This window comes from Vicugna pacos, chromosome 17 (genome assembly GCF_048564905.1).
Source record: "Vicugna pacos chromosome 17, VicPac4, whole genome shotgun sequence".
Taxonomy (NCBI): Eukaryota; Metazoa; Chordata; class Mammalia; order Artiodactyla; family Camelidae; genus Vicugna; species Vicugna pacos.
The window spans coordinates 26,099,658-26,120,019 of record NC_133003.1 but is presented as its reverse complement, the minus strand read 5'-3'; positions in this window follow the sequence as shown (position 1 = coordinate 26,120,019).

Genomic DNA, 20,362 nt, shown 5'->3' with positions numbered 1-20,362 from the left:
GTTATCAGCTCAATATTCTTGCCTAAGGTGGTTGAAACCATCTCAGTGCACGTGGAATCAGAGCATGCACAGAACTTTCTTCCTGAAGTCTCCTGGTTGGAAGTATTGGTCGCTAGCAGTATAAACTGGTTTTGGCTAATTGAAACCTTGAGGCTACCGGGGACTCGCAGAGAGAGGAATGAGAAGCTATAAAGGTGGGCAGGCAGCAAGGGCTGGTGGGAGGGCCAGGAAGATGAGAGTGGGAAGGAAAGCAAAGCCACAGCTAGGACAGCCTGGTCCAACAGCGTTGCTAGTCTGGGGCCTGACTTCTGGCCCTGGATTTCTGAGACCAAAGTTCAGGGTCCCAGGAGACAGCCCTGACCTGTCGAAGCTGGATCTGTGAATGGTGGGTCTAGCTCTGGCACTTTGACTTCCACAGAGGAAGGTGGTACCAAAACCTGCACTTCCTCCAAGGTACCACAATGGGACCATGGAAAGAAGTTACTTCCTGGTAGGGTATTAGGATAAAAACAGACAGTGAGCAAGCAAGCAGAGAGAGACAGAAAGAGACGTGTTTTGTACAGTCTTTTCTGTTAGAAAAGCTCATAGGTAGATGCTATCTTGACTCAACACCTCTCATTTTTACCAGGATAGATTCCAAATTCCAAGTTTCATAATTTATTTGTCATTCAGTGGTTTTCTATTCTACCTTCCTGAAAGTGGTAGTTGGGATTAGGGTGTTGGAAGGAGAGATCGGAGGACACAGACAGGAATGGTTCGGTCGTATTAAACCCTCAAAAGGTAATACATTTCATGCTAACATAAGTAGTGTTTTCACACTTAACTCACTATTTTTTTTTCATGGCTCTCTGGTTCATAGACATAAATAAAATCACTATTCATTCACTTATTTTATTTTCTATGAAAGATTTATTGAACACTGACTTTATAAGAGGCAATCCTCCAATGTTCTTGAAAAGGGAATCCATGAGCTCGCCTAAACAGGATTTCAGATCTCCAATCACTATAATAAAAGGCAGAGTGAAAGAAATGGCAAAAGAAGTAAAAGGAAGGAGCGATCATGTCATGCCCAGATGGAGACAAGCAAGGAAGGATGCCCAGAGGAGGCAGCATTTGAGCTAGGCTTTGAAGGACAAACACAACTTTAAAGCTCAGGAGTAAAGACATAATACGGACACTACAGCTATGGAGATGTAAGTATGTCCACACGTGCAGGGCCACGTATGTGCATTCAGAGAGGGTGACAGTCAAAACTTAAACTGGTACAGCAAGGCACCCTGGGCACTACCAGGTCAGCACACCAATGTGTAATGACTAAGCACCAGGCTTGCCTGTGAGAACGTCAGCGGAATCCTTCTTGTTCTTGCTCAACTTAGGCTAATGGAACCGTGCCCACCCAGATCAACTCTGGGTATCATTTCCTTCAACTGGGTTATGCCTTGAGTGGGCATGAGCTGGGAAAAGGGAATCTGGTGTTTCCTTTTTCTGTTCTGGTTCCCTACTTTATCTCCTAGCACAAGCATCTGCCTATTTAAAAATCTACACTGTTTGAACAGAATGGCCCTTAAATTTAAGCCAATTACTGGTGAGGTGCTCCACTGAAAGAACAGACATTTCTTTCCTTTCCAGCGGACAGATTGGCTGCATTTCCCTCACTGACAGAGGAACGTCTATGCATACTTCACAGACAGTTTCAAGGTTATACAGGGAAAGGTGAACTCTTCGTGAGTTTCGCCTTGCTGACTTTAGAACTAAGCCCTTCGACGTAAGCTTTACTGCACACAGTCAGATACAGGCACGTGGGCAGAGTAACAATAGCTGGTGAGTATGTACACAGGAACAGTCTCCAACTTGTACCCCGCAGGGGACGGCAGCCATTGGTTGTGAGCCATTCTGGACACTCTGGCTGCAACTGAATGGAATCATGTAGCATTTCACCTTTTGTCTCCTCATCCCGTACCCTCTGGGACCACCTCTACACCTCCACCCAGACCGTCCTCCTTATGTGACCCCACAACACCTTGCCATGATGGTGGTGGAAGAAGAGGAGATGTTGACCTTCTATGGTTTTCCTTCAGGACTGAGTCCACAACAGCCTCTGACTCTCCTCACCTCCACACCTTACAACTGTCCCATCGATTGAACGAGCTACTCCTAATTTTCTTGACTGCATATTGACATCAGTAAATGAAATTAAAATATGGGTCAAGACCCCTAATATAGGTATGTTTGTTTGTTAATAAGTGTGTGCTTTTCTTTTCTCACTGCTAAGTGGAGTCAAATGGTCAGAGCTTGGACTCAGAGCTGGGATTTGAGTCCTGGTTCCAAACTTTAGTGGCTATGATCATAAGCAAACTGAAAAAAAAAAAAACCCTCTGTGTCCCAGGTTCCTTAATGATGAAAAGTGCAGAAGTATAACACCTACCTAATAGGATTGTTGTGAGGATTAAATAAATCAGCATGTGCAAAGTGCCTGGTACAAAGCCAAATGCTAATTGTTAGCTCTTGTTTTTATATTGGTGGGGTTCATTGCCAATGACTGGGAAATGGGGGAATCATTTGCACCAGAGGTTTGGGACACATGTTTCTGGTATTGCTGTGACAGGGAGAAATTCACCCCAAAGGAGCCACAGTGAATTTTCTCATGGAGACCTTGTGGTGCATGGAGGTGAAGTGCTAGCACTCCCCACACACTAAGTTTTGTGGAGATATGACTAGGACCCCAAACAACTCTGACCGTTCTTCCCGGAAGAATGTATTCACACTCTGCCCAGTCAGCCTACTAAGCAAGACATAGTGTAACCTAGACTCTGATCCTCCCTGGGAAGGTGGTTCTGGAGACCCAGAACCAGGTGGAGGAAGTGAAGTAAGACCTTCTGGATGAGTTGGCAGTGGTCAGATCTGGGTTCTCAGACCCACCCAGAGACCCTGGCTTGTGGGCATGACCTGGGCACAGGCATAAGACCCTCTGAGAACTGTTATTTGGATCAAGTGAGAAGCTGTAGATAAAAGTGACAGGCACAGAGCTGGGTGTGGCAACCTGCCGCCATAACCCTATACAGAGCCTGGGGGTGGGCATTAGACAGTCTGTGGATTCACTGACATTGTAAGCAACTTATTTGTGTGCTAGGGTTTTGTATGTCAAAAATGGTTCAGATCCATTGTTATAAAAAACTGAAAATTTAAGGTAGGGCTGTCTTTCAAGGCATGCTTTTTAAACCATAGAGAATGGACTCTTTTTGTTTGTTTGTTTTTAAATTATAAAATAGCCTAGGAATATTTTCACCAAGCAGTGGAATTTTAATCAAAAGTTTTAGCTAAAAGTAAGACAAGAAAAAAAGTACACATTTTGGAAATTAAATAGAGCATCACCCCAATATTGTTTAGGCAGTTGTACACCACTCCTCAGTCTGGGTGCAAGATAATGTGTTTTTCTGGCATAGAAAAAAAATGTTGTGTCAGTTTCTATCTTGCAATTTCTTCTGGAATTCAGCTTTAAAAGACAAGCATTTATCTTGTTGAACTATTAACACCATTTATCTCCAATTTATAAAATGTCTTCCTTTATCTCCCTCCCTTCAACAGTCATAGTTATCACCCCCACGGACACATACGTATCACAAGCTGAACTGCTAAATATAGTTATACAAAAATCTCTGGGAGTTATAGGGTATTTTATCTGAACGCTTTCCCCATTGCTTGCTGAGCATGTCTTACTATCTGGTTATTATATTTAGTGGTCGTCTAAAATGACAGATCACTGGAATTGTAGTAATTGCCTACACAAGAAAAAATCAGAAATCATTAGGAGGTTTTAAATTTCACTTGTAGCCGTGTAATGGAGTGAAGTCATACAAAAACAGGGACTAATTGCATGTCCTTTGCCCCTCAGTGTGAACACAGCTCTGGTTTCCAAATAGAAAATTCTTGCTTCAGAAATCAGTCAATGGTTTGATAAATATTTGATTCAGAAGCCCAGTTTGAACCTCAAAGGGATTGAGTGTACTGAATAATTTTGATTTATCCAAATATGCCTCCCAGTCATCCCAGGGACAAGCAGCGTCCCTGGCAGGGGAGGCTGACCACCAGGCTTTCCAAGTGCAGCTCTCGTTTCCCTTTGTGAAAAGTCTGGCTTGCCTGTGTTTGCCACATTAGTATTCCCTTCCTGAAATGCAAATTCACACTCTTATTTCAAATCCAGGTGAATACTCAGCACATCGATCGCCCGTTTCAAGGCCAGGCATAGAGTAGCGACCTATCAAGTGATGACATTTTTTAGATGTATTGGGTCCTGAAAAGGTGTTTGAAACAAGAATCAAATTAAAAAATGAGTGGTTACATATGTGTAACTGACTCTGTTGCAAGCCATTAAAATGGAATGTGTTGAGGACGCCATTTACCTCAGTTCCACAGACCCTTTCTCTGCGAGCTTGAATGGAGGCCGGGCCCTTTTCTTGGCTGTTCGGGTAGGGTATTGCCTGTTCTGTTTGAATTGGGGGCGGACTCACCTTGGGATCCCAGTCCAGGGTTCCCATTTGTGAGAAACATGATCGCAGAGGTAATTATTTGACTGCTGAAATATTGCTTTTCAAACATGAGCCCTCCCCCTTACCTCTTTTTTCACAAGGTCTGTATCTATTTTATCTAAACCAGCAGTAGTCATAACAGCCATCTCTCTTCTAAGGGAGAAATGAGTTATCAGTTTCTCTCAGGCTTGAGCATTCTCCCACCTGTCCTCAATTTAATGCACAAATGAAAGCACATAAATCTTTGTGACATTTTGGCATAAAGCACCTACTTCAGATGACTCCTTTAGGAAACTCTGAACCCAGGTGTTTGGTTTTTGCATAAACTCTGCAAAATGAGAATTGTAACACGCCGTGTGTACACACACACATACACGCGCACCTCCCCCAGAAGGTGGTTGCATGTGAAATGTGGAAAGCCGAAGGGATGTGGGTGGGGGCAGGAGAATAACATGTGTGCAAACTTAATATATCTTTTCCTCACCTTAAGTTGGACCCAGACAGTTAAATTATAATTACAGCCCCATCTGGAGGGGGAGAAAGTACAGTACTCGAGTGCTCCAAACCTTTCAGCCATGGGTACTTTGTCAGGTAAAATAAACACACGTCCCGTTTTCAGCCCGGGGTCAAACTCAACAAAAGCCATGAAAGATGGGACACTCATCAAGAACCAGATTGTGAAAGAGTCGGGATGACAGAAACAACAGGAAGAAGGAATAAAATGGTTGGTTACTTCTCTCAAGCCAGATGGCTCAACAAGCCTGCTTAAGGCTTACCTTAAAGGGATATAAATCCTCAGCAAAACTCATGGTGGATTGGTGCTGCTGCCAAATGTGGTGCGTAGAATGGGAAGGAGTCCTTCCCTGGCCAGAGAGATTGGTCCCCAAAAGGGCAATGACCCAGACAGGGCCATGGCCATTCTTGGAGTGTTTTAATTGGATCACCTCTCTGGTCACAAAGTGGTGAGGCTGTAAAACTAGAAACCCTTAATGACTGTGTTCCCTGACCTACGAAAGCAGCTCATCTTGTTGTCTCAGAGAATGAAGGTGATGCAGAGAGGAGAGAGAGAGAGACGGCTCGGGATGTATTTCAGTCCCCGGTTCCCCTTGTTCTCGAAGCCAATTCAGGCTACCGTTTCCATGGTTTGGTCCCTCAGACCAGTAAGTTCTGTTCTCTCTTTTTGCCTAATCTAGTTCTGAGTTTCTGTCACTTGCTATCAAGAGGGCTCAGTCTGATACAATAATCATGGAATGAAATTCATAAAAGGATGACTTTTGTTTGATCTAATGGTATCACTGCTGATAATAACAGTTGATAAAATTTATTGAGTACTTACTATGTGCCCAGCCCTATCCTAAGAAAGTTCTGTGTATGTATATATTCTTTCATTTAATCCTCACAACCTCATGAGATCAGAGCAATTATTGTCCCTATTTCATAGATAAGGAAATGGAGGCATAGAAATGTAAAGAGACTTGTCCAAGATCTCACAGCTAAACCCAGGCAGGCCCCGGAGCCCAGTCTTTTAATGACCCTTTATTCTTCCCATGTATAAATCATGATGGTGAACAGAACCATTACTCTCACCAACTTGTGATTCTGATAAGTGCTCTTGAGTGAGAAAGAAGTTAAATTAAAGCCAACGTGTCCAGAGTTTATGCCTAAGTCTATAAACAGTTTTAACCATGCCATAGCCGAAACAGAGAGACAATTACTGATCTCCTATAACAGATTTCAAATTATTGTAGCCTTTTATTTCCCCATAATTTTCCCTTTGTTTCCTTGAAAAATTGTCTTATTGGAATGTGTTGTGTAAGTCAGCATAATATGGCATATGTAGAGCAAGAAGAGCAAGAATGAACGAATAAATGAATGAATGGATGAAACTGGTAACCCTTGGATCCTCAGTGGTTCTCTCAGTGGTCCTCAGACTCGAGGGGGCATCAAAGCCACCTGGAGAGCTTGGTAAAGCCCAGGGCTCTGTTTCTGATTCGGTTTCTGATTTGATGGGTCTGATTGAGTGAACTCGCATTTCTAACAGACTCACAGTTGATGCTCATGTTTCTGGTCTGGGTGCCCCACTTTGAGAACCACTACAGCCGACTGGTTTATAAACACCTACATCCAGTCAACTCAAAAATAAATCAGCCCAATTTGATGATTTAGGTACATTGCTGATAGATTAGCCTGACTAGTCTGTTTTCCAGAATCAAATCAAGGTGAGCATATTTTAGGGGCACTGAGATTAGTAAAATGGCACACAATAATATTCTAAAACTTTAACAAGCAAGAAAATAGTCAACTACTATCTTTTTATTTAACCATTTATCATATAAAAATAACTTAAAGTGGTGTATTACTATTCGTTATCTAAAAAAATTACAGCTCTTCGTCAATATGATTTGTTGCCAAGTGGTTATGAAAGCCTTTAATGTATGAGGATGTCCCACTATGTGTTTGCTTTCACCTGCAACCAATCACAAGAACACAGTGGGGCCGATTTCCCTGTTAGCATTGTTTTGTTAGCAGATATTTGTCCTGCAAATGAGTTTTGGTGAGCTGGGCTGATGTCATTTTACTCTCTTAATTTTAATTATTATCTTTAAATGGATCAGAAGATGGGTTTGATCCAAAGAAATTATGATTAATTTTGTCCTAGGGTCACAATATATTGTTTGGTGGTATCTGGTAAACTACAGGCACCTAGTTTTCATAGGCAAATTTCCAGTTTAAAAAAAAAAATGTTTCTTAGAGCCATCAAATGTACTTACAAGTCAGTCTAACTGAATAAAATGGATGTGAAGCCAAGAAATACCTTTAAGCTTTTTTTCTTTTTTAAAGATATAATTATTATTGTTTTTTGCTTATGAGAGAGATTAGCCTGTAGTTTGCTTTTCTTGTAATGGTTTTGTTGTCAGTTTTGGTGTCAGGGTTATGCCGACCTCATAAAATGAGTTTTCAAATGTTCCTTTTCTTTAAACTCTGAAAGTGTTTCTGTAAAATTGCTGTTGTTTGTTCTTAAATGTTTAGAAGACTTCACCTATGAAGCCACTGAGATCGGAGTTTTCTCTGTGGGAAGGTTTTTCGTTAAACATTTCATTTTTTAAACAGATTTCTTATTTCTTCTTGTGTCAGTTTTAATAAGTTGTGTTTTACAAGGGGTTTATCCATTTCATCTAAATTGTTTAATTTACTGGCATAAAGATATTCAACATAACCCATTGTTATTCTTTTAATGACTATGTAATCTACGGTGAAATGACCTGTTCAAATCATGATATTGGTAATTTGTGTTCTCACTCTTCTTTTTCTCTTGGTCAGTTTTGCTAAGGGTTTGCCAATATTCGTCTTTTCAAAGAATCAACTTTGGGCTTTGCTACCATTTCCCATTGTATAGCTGCTGTCTATTTCTTTGCTTGCTGTGCTAATCTGTATCATTTCCTTTCTTTTACTTTCCCTGAGTTTAATTTGCTAATCTGTTCATAGTTTATTGAGTGGAAATTTAAATAATTTTCCCCACTCTTTGTTCTCTTCTAATATATGCATTTAAAGCTACAAATTTGCCTCTAAATACTGCTTGAGTTGCATCCCACACATTTTGATATTTGTATCTCATTTTTATTCTGTTCAAAATATTTTCTATTTTCCATTTTAATTACTTCTTCAACTCATAGGTTATGAAGAAGTGGGTTGCTTAATTTCCAAGCATTTGGAGATTTTCTAGTTATTTTCCTATTATTGATTAGCATTTTGAGTCCACTGAGTTGAAAAACACACTCCTTTAAAATTCGTTGAGATTTGCTTTTTGCTCCAGCATCTAGTCTGTCTCGGTAAATGTTCCACATAGACTTTTAAAAAAAATCTGTATTCAGTAATTATAGAATATAGAATTCTACAGTATATTCGATTAGTTAAGTTAGTAAGAAATTACTTCTTTAGAGAAAAAAGTGAAATACTTCCCAAAGCTTAGGGGGTAAAAGAACCACATTTACTAAGTACTCACCCCTGGAATTTTGACATTTAACCCCTTAGCAACACATTATGAATATCTGTCTCACTTCCACCTGACTACTCATCATCTCTAGTTGGATGTGTAAGGAGTGTTTTAAATTAATATGCCCCAAAAGGGACTCCTGATTTTCCCTCCAAATCTGCTCCTTTTCCCACCCCTTCATCTCAGTAAATGCACCCCAGTGCTCATGCTGAAAATATTCAAAGTTGTCACCAATTTCTCTATTTTCCTCATTCCCACATACTCTCCACCTGGAGGTTCTGTTTCTTCAACTTTAAAATACGTCCTAGTCTGACTGCTTCTCACATCCCTTCTAATATTGCTCTGGTCTAAGACCCTGCCGTTTCTTTCATGAGAGCTATTGTGTTAACTTCCTAAGGGATCTCTCTGGTGAGAGATTTTCTTCTTTTTCTCCTCTCCCTTCTCTATCTCTAGACCCTACCATCTCCTACAACAGGACACACAGGTCTTGTTTCTCTCATCACAATTAGAGTTATTTTTAAAAAGAAAATCAGATTAAACCACTTCCTTATTAACAAACAAACAAAATTCAAAGGTTTTCTCTCACACTTAGAATATATTGTGAAATCCTTACCATGGTCTATGAGGCCCTTGGTGATCTGGCCCTGCCTCCCTCTTGAATCCCATTTCCCAACACTCTCCCCTCTGCCCACTGCTCCAGCCACAATGGCCCTCTCACTATGCTTTGAAAACGTCTAGTCCATCTTGCCTCAGGGCCTCAGAACTTGCTGATCCCTCTGCCTAGAATGCTCTTCTTCCATATCTTTACACAACCCACTCTTTCATCTTGACTCACATGTCACCTCCTCTGAGAGGTGGCCATGACCACTTCTTTAATACCCCATCCTACCTCCACTATGCTATCATTTGTTCTCCACTTCTTGCATTTTAATATCTATTCTCATCAATTTCAGGACAGGTTAGGCTGATGATTCTCAGCCTAACCTATCCTGCTGGTGTTCAACAAAGGTGGACCTAAGAAATACATAAGATGCTACAGTGGTGGTCTTCCTCCAATACAGAGGATGAAATAATATTGCTGAATAGACTTTTCTTAACTGCTGTGTCATGCAGTCCCCTCTCCCAGAATTTCCTTTTAAAATCTGCGGTGCTGCCTATCTCACTAACAGATTAAATAGTAGCAAAGGCATTTGCTGGAAGAACTCTGAAATGACCAGGCACATGCATTCTGAACACCTCCTATTTCTGAAGATGTTTGTTCAGGTCCTGGGAAGGCAGCCACAAATAAGATCAAGTCCCTGCCCTTATAGAGATGGTTTCAATCTTATTTGAGAGAAAGACGGTTTAAAAAGGAAAGTGCAATATTTAGGGTTGAGCTGTTAAATCACATATCAATATCACAGCCATAGTTTTAGCAAGAAAAATTGTTCCTAGCACATGTGCTGGAAAAAACGGTATCAGTGTTTCCTGGGGTTCTCCAGAGAGAACATAACTTCCAGATGTTCTTTCCCTGGGCATGTTGGGGCGCATTCGTGTTAGAAAAGGAGGTCCCCTCAGCCCTGGGTTCTTGTCTGAGCCTGGTGGTTGGGATACACGATGTCTACCCCACTACGGATATTTAGGCTACAAATTCTACCAACCCGCTGTTGCATATATCTGTTTATTCGGCCTGTAATAAATAGCTTCATATACAGAGATTTCGTGTAACACAAACAGTCCCCGCCTTTAGAATACTCTCCAGCAAAGCTCTGGGTGTGCGTGTGTGTTTCGGGGTAATCATCTCCAGGCAACCCTGGTCATAGAAGTTGTCATTGCTGTCATCTTCCTGTGAAATTCTTCATCCTTTTGAATGCTCATAAATGGGCATTTTCATGCAGAGTACATCATTTTGAACCGGATTTCAATAACTCCTCCAGTGGCTGCCTGCCAGCCTGACAAGGTCCGTCCCTTGTGAAACTAGTCCTCATGAGTGTGTTTGGAAGCACACTGGCTTTGGTTTTAGCGGCAGACGAGGCTGAGTCCAGAAAATATTTTGTGATATTTATTTTTATAGCATGAATGAGCAAAACATTCAAGAAAGTGCTGATGGCTCTCTAATTCTCAAACTCCAGCTTAGAAAATAGAAATATGAATTCTCTATTCTACCTCCCAACCCCTCCCCGTTCTCCTTTTTTTTTTTTTTCCAGTGGGGGCTGATCTTGCTGGCTTTGGCAAAAGCAAGGATGTGTTGAAAAGCTGTAAATTACAGTTAATGTGATATGATTCTGTTTATCCTTCTCCAACACTGTTGAACCTACCAATTTTTCCCTTCTTGGCTTCCCATGAATTAAGGCAAGCAGAGAATAGCCAGTTGGAAGACTGGACCATTTTCTTTTTCAGTCAGAGTAAAAGACAGGCACAGCTGATGAATGCTGGCCCTAGAGAAAAGGTTTTATGCTTTGACAAGACATTCAGAAAAAGCCCAAGACACTGCCCTACTTACTTCTGAAGAAAAAGGATTATGTTCTGGGATGTAAGGAATAGAAAGCATGATTCGATTTCTTAAAGGAGAGTCACACCAACAATGTTCAAATGGGAAATGTTAAGAATTTCATGAGGACGAACTGAATATTAAAGAGCAGCTGTCATCTTTCAGTTTCTCGTTCAGAAGTGGAAGGATCACCTCAAGCAGAGCCACTGAGAGGGCCTTATTGTGTTATCCGTGACTCACTCAAGAGCGCTGCATCTTCACAGGCAAGCCTCTCGGATGCCAGTGACTCAGGCGCTCTGGCTGTCACAGTGTAAAATGACCAGTGTGACTAAGTTGTTCACTGGATTTGTTGGGAAAACGTGGCATTGGTCAGATTTTTATTAGAAGTCAAAAAATTTACAGGGATTTGTTTTCATGTAAGTTGAGGTTTTAAGAAGTGGCTGTATTAGGGCTGTGGAGCTATTTTGGGAGGAGTTAAAAAAATCCACATATGTGGTTGGGACTAATAACCATAAATAATGAGAAAAAAAGATCCAAAGTGATCATTTTCTGATCTGGTTTGCTCTCAATATTGCCCAATCCAGTTTAGGTTTGGTTAGATGAACAAGAGTGCATAGTAATGCCTTTAAAGAACAGCAGAGAATAATTTAAGGAAAAATCCATTCCATCCCCCAGTTAATAATTGCCTTTAAAAATTGTGTAAACAGTGGTTATGAAAGCGTGATATGAATTTAAGGAAAGAGGCTGACGATGAGCACTTCAGGGTTTTCTAAAACAGAGACAGATGATGTCTCGTGTGTGTAGAGAGAAATGACCCCTGGGCAAACTCCCCTCCACCCTACATGCAACTTTTCAGTGACGGACCTGATAACTCAAATTCCTTACATTTGTCTAGCACATTGCATTTCTGTATATATTCCTTTAACAGTCACAGAACTTAAACGATTTGCCAGATCTATTCTAAGCACTTTGCAAATATCAATCCAGCTGAACCCACATGACTAGCTCATGAGTTAGACGCTCATATTTTCTCCTTTTCACATGGGGAAGTAGAAGCATCTGGAGGTGAGATAATTTCATTTATTTATTTCAATTTACATTAACTCACCACACACTTATAGAGCCCTTACTCAGCACAGATGCTGTCCCAGAAGCTGGAGGCACAAGAGGACTGTGACTTATTCCTCAATTTCAAGGTGTTTTGGGAATGGAAGAGAAGACAGACGTCTAAATAAGAACCCGCCACAGGAAATGATAAGCAGAGTGCTAGAACTACACTCAAAAAGCCCTCCCTCACACGGCGTTATCTCATCTCACCCTGACACCAATCCTGCGGCATATTCATTTCAACTAATACGCACTGAGTATCAGCCCCACTGTTATGAGATTAGATTCGGGGAGACTGACATTCATTGAAAATATCACAAAATATAAATGAAATGGAACAAATATGGTAAATGCTATTTAAAAAACTGGAGGAGTGCAGTGGCGGGATTTGACGTCATCAAGGAAGTCAGGAGATGCTTCTCTGAGGATGCAGCCACAAGAAGGGTGAAGAGGAATTAAGCAGGTGAGACAGGGAAAGTATTCCAGCAAAAAGGAGCAGGATGGTGCATGGAGAGTTAGATGAATTCATTGAAAGCAAGTCAGGAGAATGCAGTGTGAGATGATCAAGGAGAGGCCAGACACAGAAAGTCCTTACAAGCCACGTGGGGAGGAAGGCCGTCCTCACCACGGCACAGAGAAGCCGCTAAAGTGTGTAGCATATGGTGGGTCATGCTGCTTACTCGCATCTCTTAAAAACTGATCCTAGAATACCCCACTAATCACATGCAGAAGAATATTTGTTCCAGTGATGCTTAGGATAGAAAGCAATTAACAACTGTACCAATTATCTATTGCTGTATATCAAATTACTGCAAATGTAGCAGTTAAAACAACACACATTTACTATTTCTGTGGTTCTGAACTGAGGCATGGCTTAACTAGGCCCCCTGTTTCAGGGTCTCTCACGAGCTGCAATTAAGATGTTGGCCAGGACTGGAGACTCAACCGAGACGCCAGTGGGGAAGCATCTACTTCCAAACTCACATGGTTGTTGTTAGGATTCCATTACTTGCGGGCTGTTGGCAAAAGGCTGCCCTTAGTTCCTTGCCACGTGGGTCTCTGGAGCATGAATACCGGACATCACTGGGGACCATCTTAGAGTCAGCCAGCCATGATGACCCAAATGTCTATCAAGAAGGACAGGTTTAATAATTTACGGTAGCACCACACCGTGGGAAATACCTCAGTAGTTAATAAAGAATGATGTCGGTATGTGTGTGCACAGACTTGGAGCCATTTCCCAAACCTATTGTTAAGTGAATAAAGCAAACACGGCTATTCTGTAAGCAAATGTAACACCATTTGTGTTGAAACAGAGTATTTTTCCAAAACAAAACATGTCTATAAGCATACATATTCACATATATGTTCAAATGCAAAGGAAAAAGCTTGGGAACGTGCACATCCAATGCATTGATGGTGGTTACCAGTGGAAAGAGATGTGGGTTCAGGGTGGAGGTAGGCAATAATGAGCAATTGTCTCATTGTATTCATCATGCTTATTTTTTTTTTACAGTGGGAATATATGTGTGTATTGTATATTTGTTTCTAAAATAGGACTTGAAGTGGGAAACCGGGGCTATGTCCAATAGAGTCAGCTTTTGAAAGTGTAGCATGCTATCCATAAATGTGTCCCAACAGTGCCTTTTCATTGTCCACATTTTAAAGATTTGCCTGGTTTTCCATCCCAGCTTTTTCTCAGATGTCTGCAACTATGCTTAGCACAAGGGGGCTAATAAGGGCTCTGTTGTCCCACACCCAGGAGCGGCTCTGGAAATACACGAGTGGGGCTGCGAGGATTGGCAGCTGGATCCTATCGAATGCTCTTTCTTTCTCAGACACAAAGGAAGAACCACAGTAGCCACCCAGAGTGGAGCCTGGTGCTGCAGGGCGCTTCTGGGAGGCCACAGGAAGGGATGTGGGACAAACAGTCCCTTTTGTGGTATGTCTTTTTGTAAGTTCCATGACCCACTTTATAATCAAAAGATGAGCCCAGGCTCCCATGGTTGGAAGTGCAGTTCAATAGCCACTGCTTGCTAGTGACCTTGGACCAGCTGCCTCATCCTTCTGTACCCCAGTGGCCTCATCTATAAAATGGTGATGGTGATCACACTGCTCTCATAGGCCTCCTGTGGGGATTAAATGAGCCGATGCATCTGAGGCACTCAGCTTAGTGCACAGAACGTATTAGGCATTCCAGGAGGTTAGCAGCTACTGCTGTTGTTGATGTTGTTTATTGTTATCAACAAAAGTTGGCATGTACTAAGCCCTTACCAGTTTCCTGATCCTGGCTCTGTGATAAGAGCTTTACATGCACGATCTCATTGAATTTGCTCAACCTTCCAGAGTGGAAGCAACTCTTAAATCTTCCCATTTTATGGACTGAAACTCTGAGGCTCAGAGACTTTAGCTCTCCAATTTCAGACTGGGAAGCAGGAGTACCAAGATTTGGACTGAGGTTTGTGAGTCTCTGAAGCTTCCACTCTTAACAACAATGCTCAATTGCTTCCTGGGTCTTAACACCACAGAATTCTGCTCTCAGGCTGTGAGGAAAGCCCCACTAAGCTTCAGAGGACTTGGAAATGGACCAGAACACCCGGGAGAGGACTCGATGGGAATCTCTGCTGTAAAGACACTACAAAAACGGGTGAAGAAACAGTCATTGTGGGAAACTGTCCACAACTTCCTCAGAAACCAACCAACCAAGAAGATCAGAAAATAAATAGGTGGAGATAAACTGGATGTGACAGACACTTCACACACTTGATATGTGTGTATATAAAATCTTTGTACTCAACAGAGGACACTCATTCTTATCACACACATGGAATATTTTCAAATATTAACCAAGATTTCCCTTTCATCTATTGATGGGCCTAGAGACACTGCCACAAAACTGCAAGACTTCCGGGAGAACTGTTAAGAATGAGCTTTCTAGAAAGCCCGTTGCCCTCATTCCAGATGAGCTTCTGGATCGATGTCCACAAACACATGCCTCACTCCATTTGAATGAATAATGGAAATACCGTCTTCATTTTACCTTTGAGGCAACAAAGGGTCAGACAATAATCTAACAAAGGGGCACCATTTGCAAATCATGGAGCCAAGAAGGAGACCACAAGGCACTTGCTTCCTTGCTCTCAGGCACAGCAGCATCTTCCTTCCAGAGTGCTCTCACTGTTCCAGATACCCTTCTTTCCCTCCAATTTATTTTCTGAGTTAAAGCTTCAGACTAAGGGTGCAAACTCCAAAGTCAAAAAGATAGACAATGACAAGTGCTGGCCAGGATACAGAGAAGTTGAAACCTTTTTAGATTGCAGGTGGGACTGTAAAATGGTGCAGCCATTTTGGAAAACGGTTTGGCAGTTCCTACAAGTGTTAAACATAGAGTTAACAGATGACCCAGAAATTCCACTCCTGTATCTGCCCAAGAGAAATGGGAATATATGAACGACCGTGCTAAAACTCATACGTGAGTATTCACAGCAGCATTATTCATACAACCCAAATGTCCAACAACTGATGAATGGATAAACAAAAGGAGGTATATCCATACAATAGATAAAAAGGAGTGAAGTACTGATAGATGCTACAAAGTGGATGGATTTGAAAATATTCCAAGTAAAGGAATCCAATCACAAAAGGCTGCATATTGTACAATTATATGTATATTAAGTGTCCAGAATAGGCAAATCCATAGAGGCTGAAAGTTGATTAGTGGTTGCCAGGAGTTTGGGGATGGGTGGGATGGGCGTGACTACTAATGTGTACAGTGTAGGGCATTTCTTTGTGGGATAATGGAAATCTTCTAAAATTAGATTATGATGATGGTTGGACAACTGTTAATAGACTAAAAACTACTGAATTATTCATTTAAAAAGAGTGAATCTTATGGTTTGTGAATTACATTTCAATCAAACTGTTAAAAAAAAAAGAATGCAAGCCTGACTTGCCAAGATGCCCTGATTTTGAAAACTAAATGAACCAACACCTGAAATTTACTGTTTCTTGTGTGAAAGTGTGCAGAACTGACTTCCAGTAGAGAAATAGATCAAAACTAGAGAATAAGGAATTTGAGCCTTAAAGGTTGAGAGCCTTCATATGTGCCTCAAAGAATGAAATAGATTGGGGCATATGTAGGAAGGATATTATTCTAGATTAAAGCAATGGTGTGAGCCAAGCTCTAGAGTTGAAAAGGCAGAAACGGAAAACACTGACCAATATTGTTTGAACTAAACAAAGAAAACATACTGTTTTTTTAAACCATACTTACAAATACTCACAGATATAAAAAGCTTTTGGATAACTGTTGTAGTGGAAGTGAAAAGGAAAAATACAAAATACTTCATTGAGGTTCACTTTATAACATATGTTGGTAAGCAACGTTTATTCTTGCAAGCTAAAGGTATCGATCATGGCTCCCATTAAGAAATTCACACTGGAATTTGACACAACATTGTAAAATGATTATAAATCAATAAAAAATGTTAAAAAAAAGAAAAAAAGAAATTCAATGTGCATCTGGAGTTGTTAGTAACTCTTTTTAAGACATTAACTGAAAATGTAATCCTAGCACACCCATTTTCAATAATCATCTGGTCTCTCCTTTTGGTTGGATGGCTGGTACAGGTTGGTCACAAGTCAGCCAGGCTCAGACAGATAAAATGACAGGTAGCATCTCTGATCACAGACATTTGTCCTGTCAGAGGAGAACCTTCACATGTCAGGTAGGTGGATCAATGACTGTCTTAGAGCCTTCAGTGGCTACGGTTCATTCTAAGCTCAGGGCAGACAAGAAGCCCTTCTATAGATATGCTAAACAGCTCTCCAGATCCTCTCCCATCTGCGGACATGTCTTAGCAAGCCTAATGTCTTACATGTTTTCTGCCTTTGACTCCTTGCTCAAAAACTGTATGGTCCTCTATGTTGATCCTCTAAACGCAGTGATGAAGAAGACTATCTCAAGTTCTCATTAAATTTCTACCCTAACATAAGACAGGAATAAAGCTCACTCAGTAAGCATGAGTCCTGCTCTTTCAGAGACTGAATCTAGAGAGAGAACATAGATCCAGCCACTAGTTAGAAAGAAACCGGAAGGTAACTGGAGAGATTGTGAATGATCATAAGCCTCTAACCTGCAATCTGTGAGGTCTTGTGGGTGCTCCAGGCAGAGGGGCACGTGCGTGTTCCAGGAGCACAGATGAAGATGGAGCAGGAGCAGCGGGGTGAGTACTGGGCTTCTCACAGTCAGTCTTCGTGGGCCCAGAGGTTTGGGTTCTTCTTACCAGCAGACAGAGTAGTGACATCAGCCAGTCTGGAGACAGGCAGCAGGCAGGTATTGCAGAAAAGTGGCCTGGTGGAGAATTTGGGAACAGGGAGTAAGATGTGATATCTGGCAGGGCTAGAAGACCCACCAGGCAGCCTACAGTCTGCTGAGGGCACCAGCAGAGAAGTCCTCTTCCCTCCATAAAAGAAACAGAAGCAGATAGAGGTCCGTTTTTATATACTTATCCAGAATATTGACATCAGGAAATGGTATTTAAATTTCAGCATGATCTACGTTTGGGGACAATGAGTTTGTTCTGTATGCTACGTGTGCGTGTGTGTGGGTGTGCGGGCATCTGTGACCATGGGTGGAAGGAGTGCACGAGTGAGTTATGTGTGTGAGCTGGGATGTGTGGGTGTGTACGCACGTGTGAGTGGATGGATGTGGATATGAAGGTGTATATGGGCATGTGCGTGTGTGTATGTGTGTGCGTACCGGGTCAACAGAACACCATATCCTTTTTATTGCTTAGGGTTTCTAAGAGTCACAATCTGGCTGGAGACTCTGCTGCTGGTGCAGCATCTTGACCAACGTCACAAATGCCTCTACCATCACTAACGGTGATAAATTCCACTAACAGGGGCCTACCCAAGCCCAGGGTTTCCCACACATCATCTCAGAACTTCCTCACAGCCACCAGGTGACCTGGGCTGTAAGGACCCAATTCACAGGTAAAGAACATGAGATCCCTGGTCCCAGACAGTCGTGGGGCTGGAATTCACACCCAGCAATGCCAGACATCAAAGCCCTGCTCCACCCAGGGCACTGGGGCAAGATGACAGGAGAGCTTACCGAGTTCTTTGATGGGGAGAAGTGAAGAAGACCCTCAGTGGAGAAGGCTGGACAAGGGCGTATTGGATTGGGAAACTTGGGCTAAAGCAATTTTGTTTTACATATTCCACGCTTGAGTTCCGTAGCTGGGCCAGTTGGTTTGACAGTTCCTTCTTTCCGTGTAGCCGAACTGCCCAGAGGACATGATAGAGAAACAGGAAGCAGGGAAGCAAATCCTGCTCAGCCTCTCAAATGAGAGAAATATGGCTCTTCCTGACTCACACAGACAGGTTCCTAGGGCTATCTGGGGATGGGGCCTCCAGGCAGGCTGATTTGAAATGCTTCCAAACGGATATCATGCTTCAAAGAGTCGGTCCCTGCGGGACAGGAGCTGAACCCGAGTGCGGGAAGGGGACGAGAGCGCTGGAATTCAGGCTGTCCTCCCATCCCCCAGGCCCTCGAGGGTTTGTTTAACTCCTCAGGGGTGCTGTGTGCCTTCCTTGTTGAGGTGGTTTGTGGCTTAGTGAAGCGATATTTATAGAGTGCTCTGTGATTCTTGGGCGAACACTCGTTTTATAAATGAATGATCAAATTTATTAGCAATGAGTAACTAACCCGTCTACATTTATTTTGTTGATAATACAAATTTACAAGGTTTTAATTGCCAGTTTTAAAACCCCAAAAACCCATATATAAATACATCGGTAATAAAATATCTTCTCACTGTGCCCTTGACTTCTGTAGTTACATTAGGGCTTATGAGGAGGGTCTGAAGGAGGTTTCAGATGTAATCACAAAACTTGCCTAAAAGGATTCAGGGCCAGAAACAGTCTAATTCAAACCTGGCTGGTGGCAATTTCATGAGTTTTAATCGAAATGTTCCTCTTGATAATAATTATTAATAATTTTTAAATAATGCTTTTAATGTTAATAATCACCTTTTATTTCTACTATTATCTCTGTGACATTGCTACTCTGAGTGTGGTCCACAGACAGCAGCGTCCATACCACCTTGTAGCTTGTTAGAAATGCAGGCTCTCAGGCCTTATCCCAGACTTACAGATTCTGAACTTGGGTCAGACTCGAGGCGATCTGTATGTGCATCCAAGTTTGCTGTCTGCTACATCCTGAGGTAGTTATAGCCTCTCCCATTTCACAGTCAAAGAAACTGAGCCTCAGAGTTCAGTATACTGCCCATAGTCCCAAGGTCAAGCTGGATTTGAATCTGGTCTGTTGCAGTCAAAGCTCTCAGCCATGAGCCAGATGCTGCAGGTGTGCAGAATCCGCACAAGTGTCCAGAAGCGTGGACTTGCTAGCGCAGTGATGACAGTTCTGGGCCCCCAAAGTAGTGACTTCACTGGGCTCTGGTCCATGGGTTGTATTCTCAGCTGTTTGTACCGTCATCCTTTAGATCTGGTGTGGGGGAAGCTTGTGATGTCCAGTCTCTGCGTGATGCACCTCTGAGAGACCAAGGGACATCTTGAGGTTGGGACCAAGGGTGGTCTCACATAACATTTTCCTTCAATGCTAGAAATGATGGTTGACTTATTGCTTAAGAAAAAATAACCTATTTTAGAACTATGATTAGAATCCCAGAAAGTCAGAGAATGGCTAAGGCCAAAGTGGAGTGGTATACTCATTAATAGCAATTTAACAAATACACATGGCTCTCCGTATCCACAGATTCAGACCCATGGATGCAGAGGGCCGACTGTGGGACTTCAGCATCCATGGACTTGGGTATCCAGGGCAGGTCCTGGAACCAATCTCCCATGGATACAAGGAATGACTGTATTTAATGAGTGTTTACTATGCATCAGATGCCATCCAGAATGCTACAGATAGAGTGAGGCACAAAGAAGAAAGTTTAACAAGTAAGAAGATTTGAGCCATTCCTGTGTCTCTCCACCAGACCCAAAAGGAGGTCAAATAATGTCTCTACCTTAAATCTTGAACTGATGGATGCAAATGTCAATTAGAGCAGGATTCATGCAAATTATCCAAAGTATCTGAGCTGTCTCACTATTTCCCTCTGTTATGGTGGCCATAACTCAATTGGCTGTCACCCTGAATATATCTATTCCACCTAAGTCAAGAGGTCTCCATTTGTTCGGCTGAGTACCTCTGATGTCAAGCTCAGATTCTAAGCATGAAGAGAAAGAAAAGAT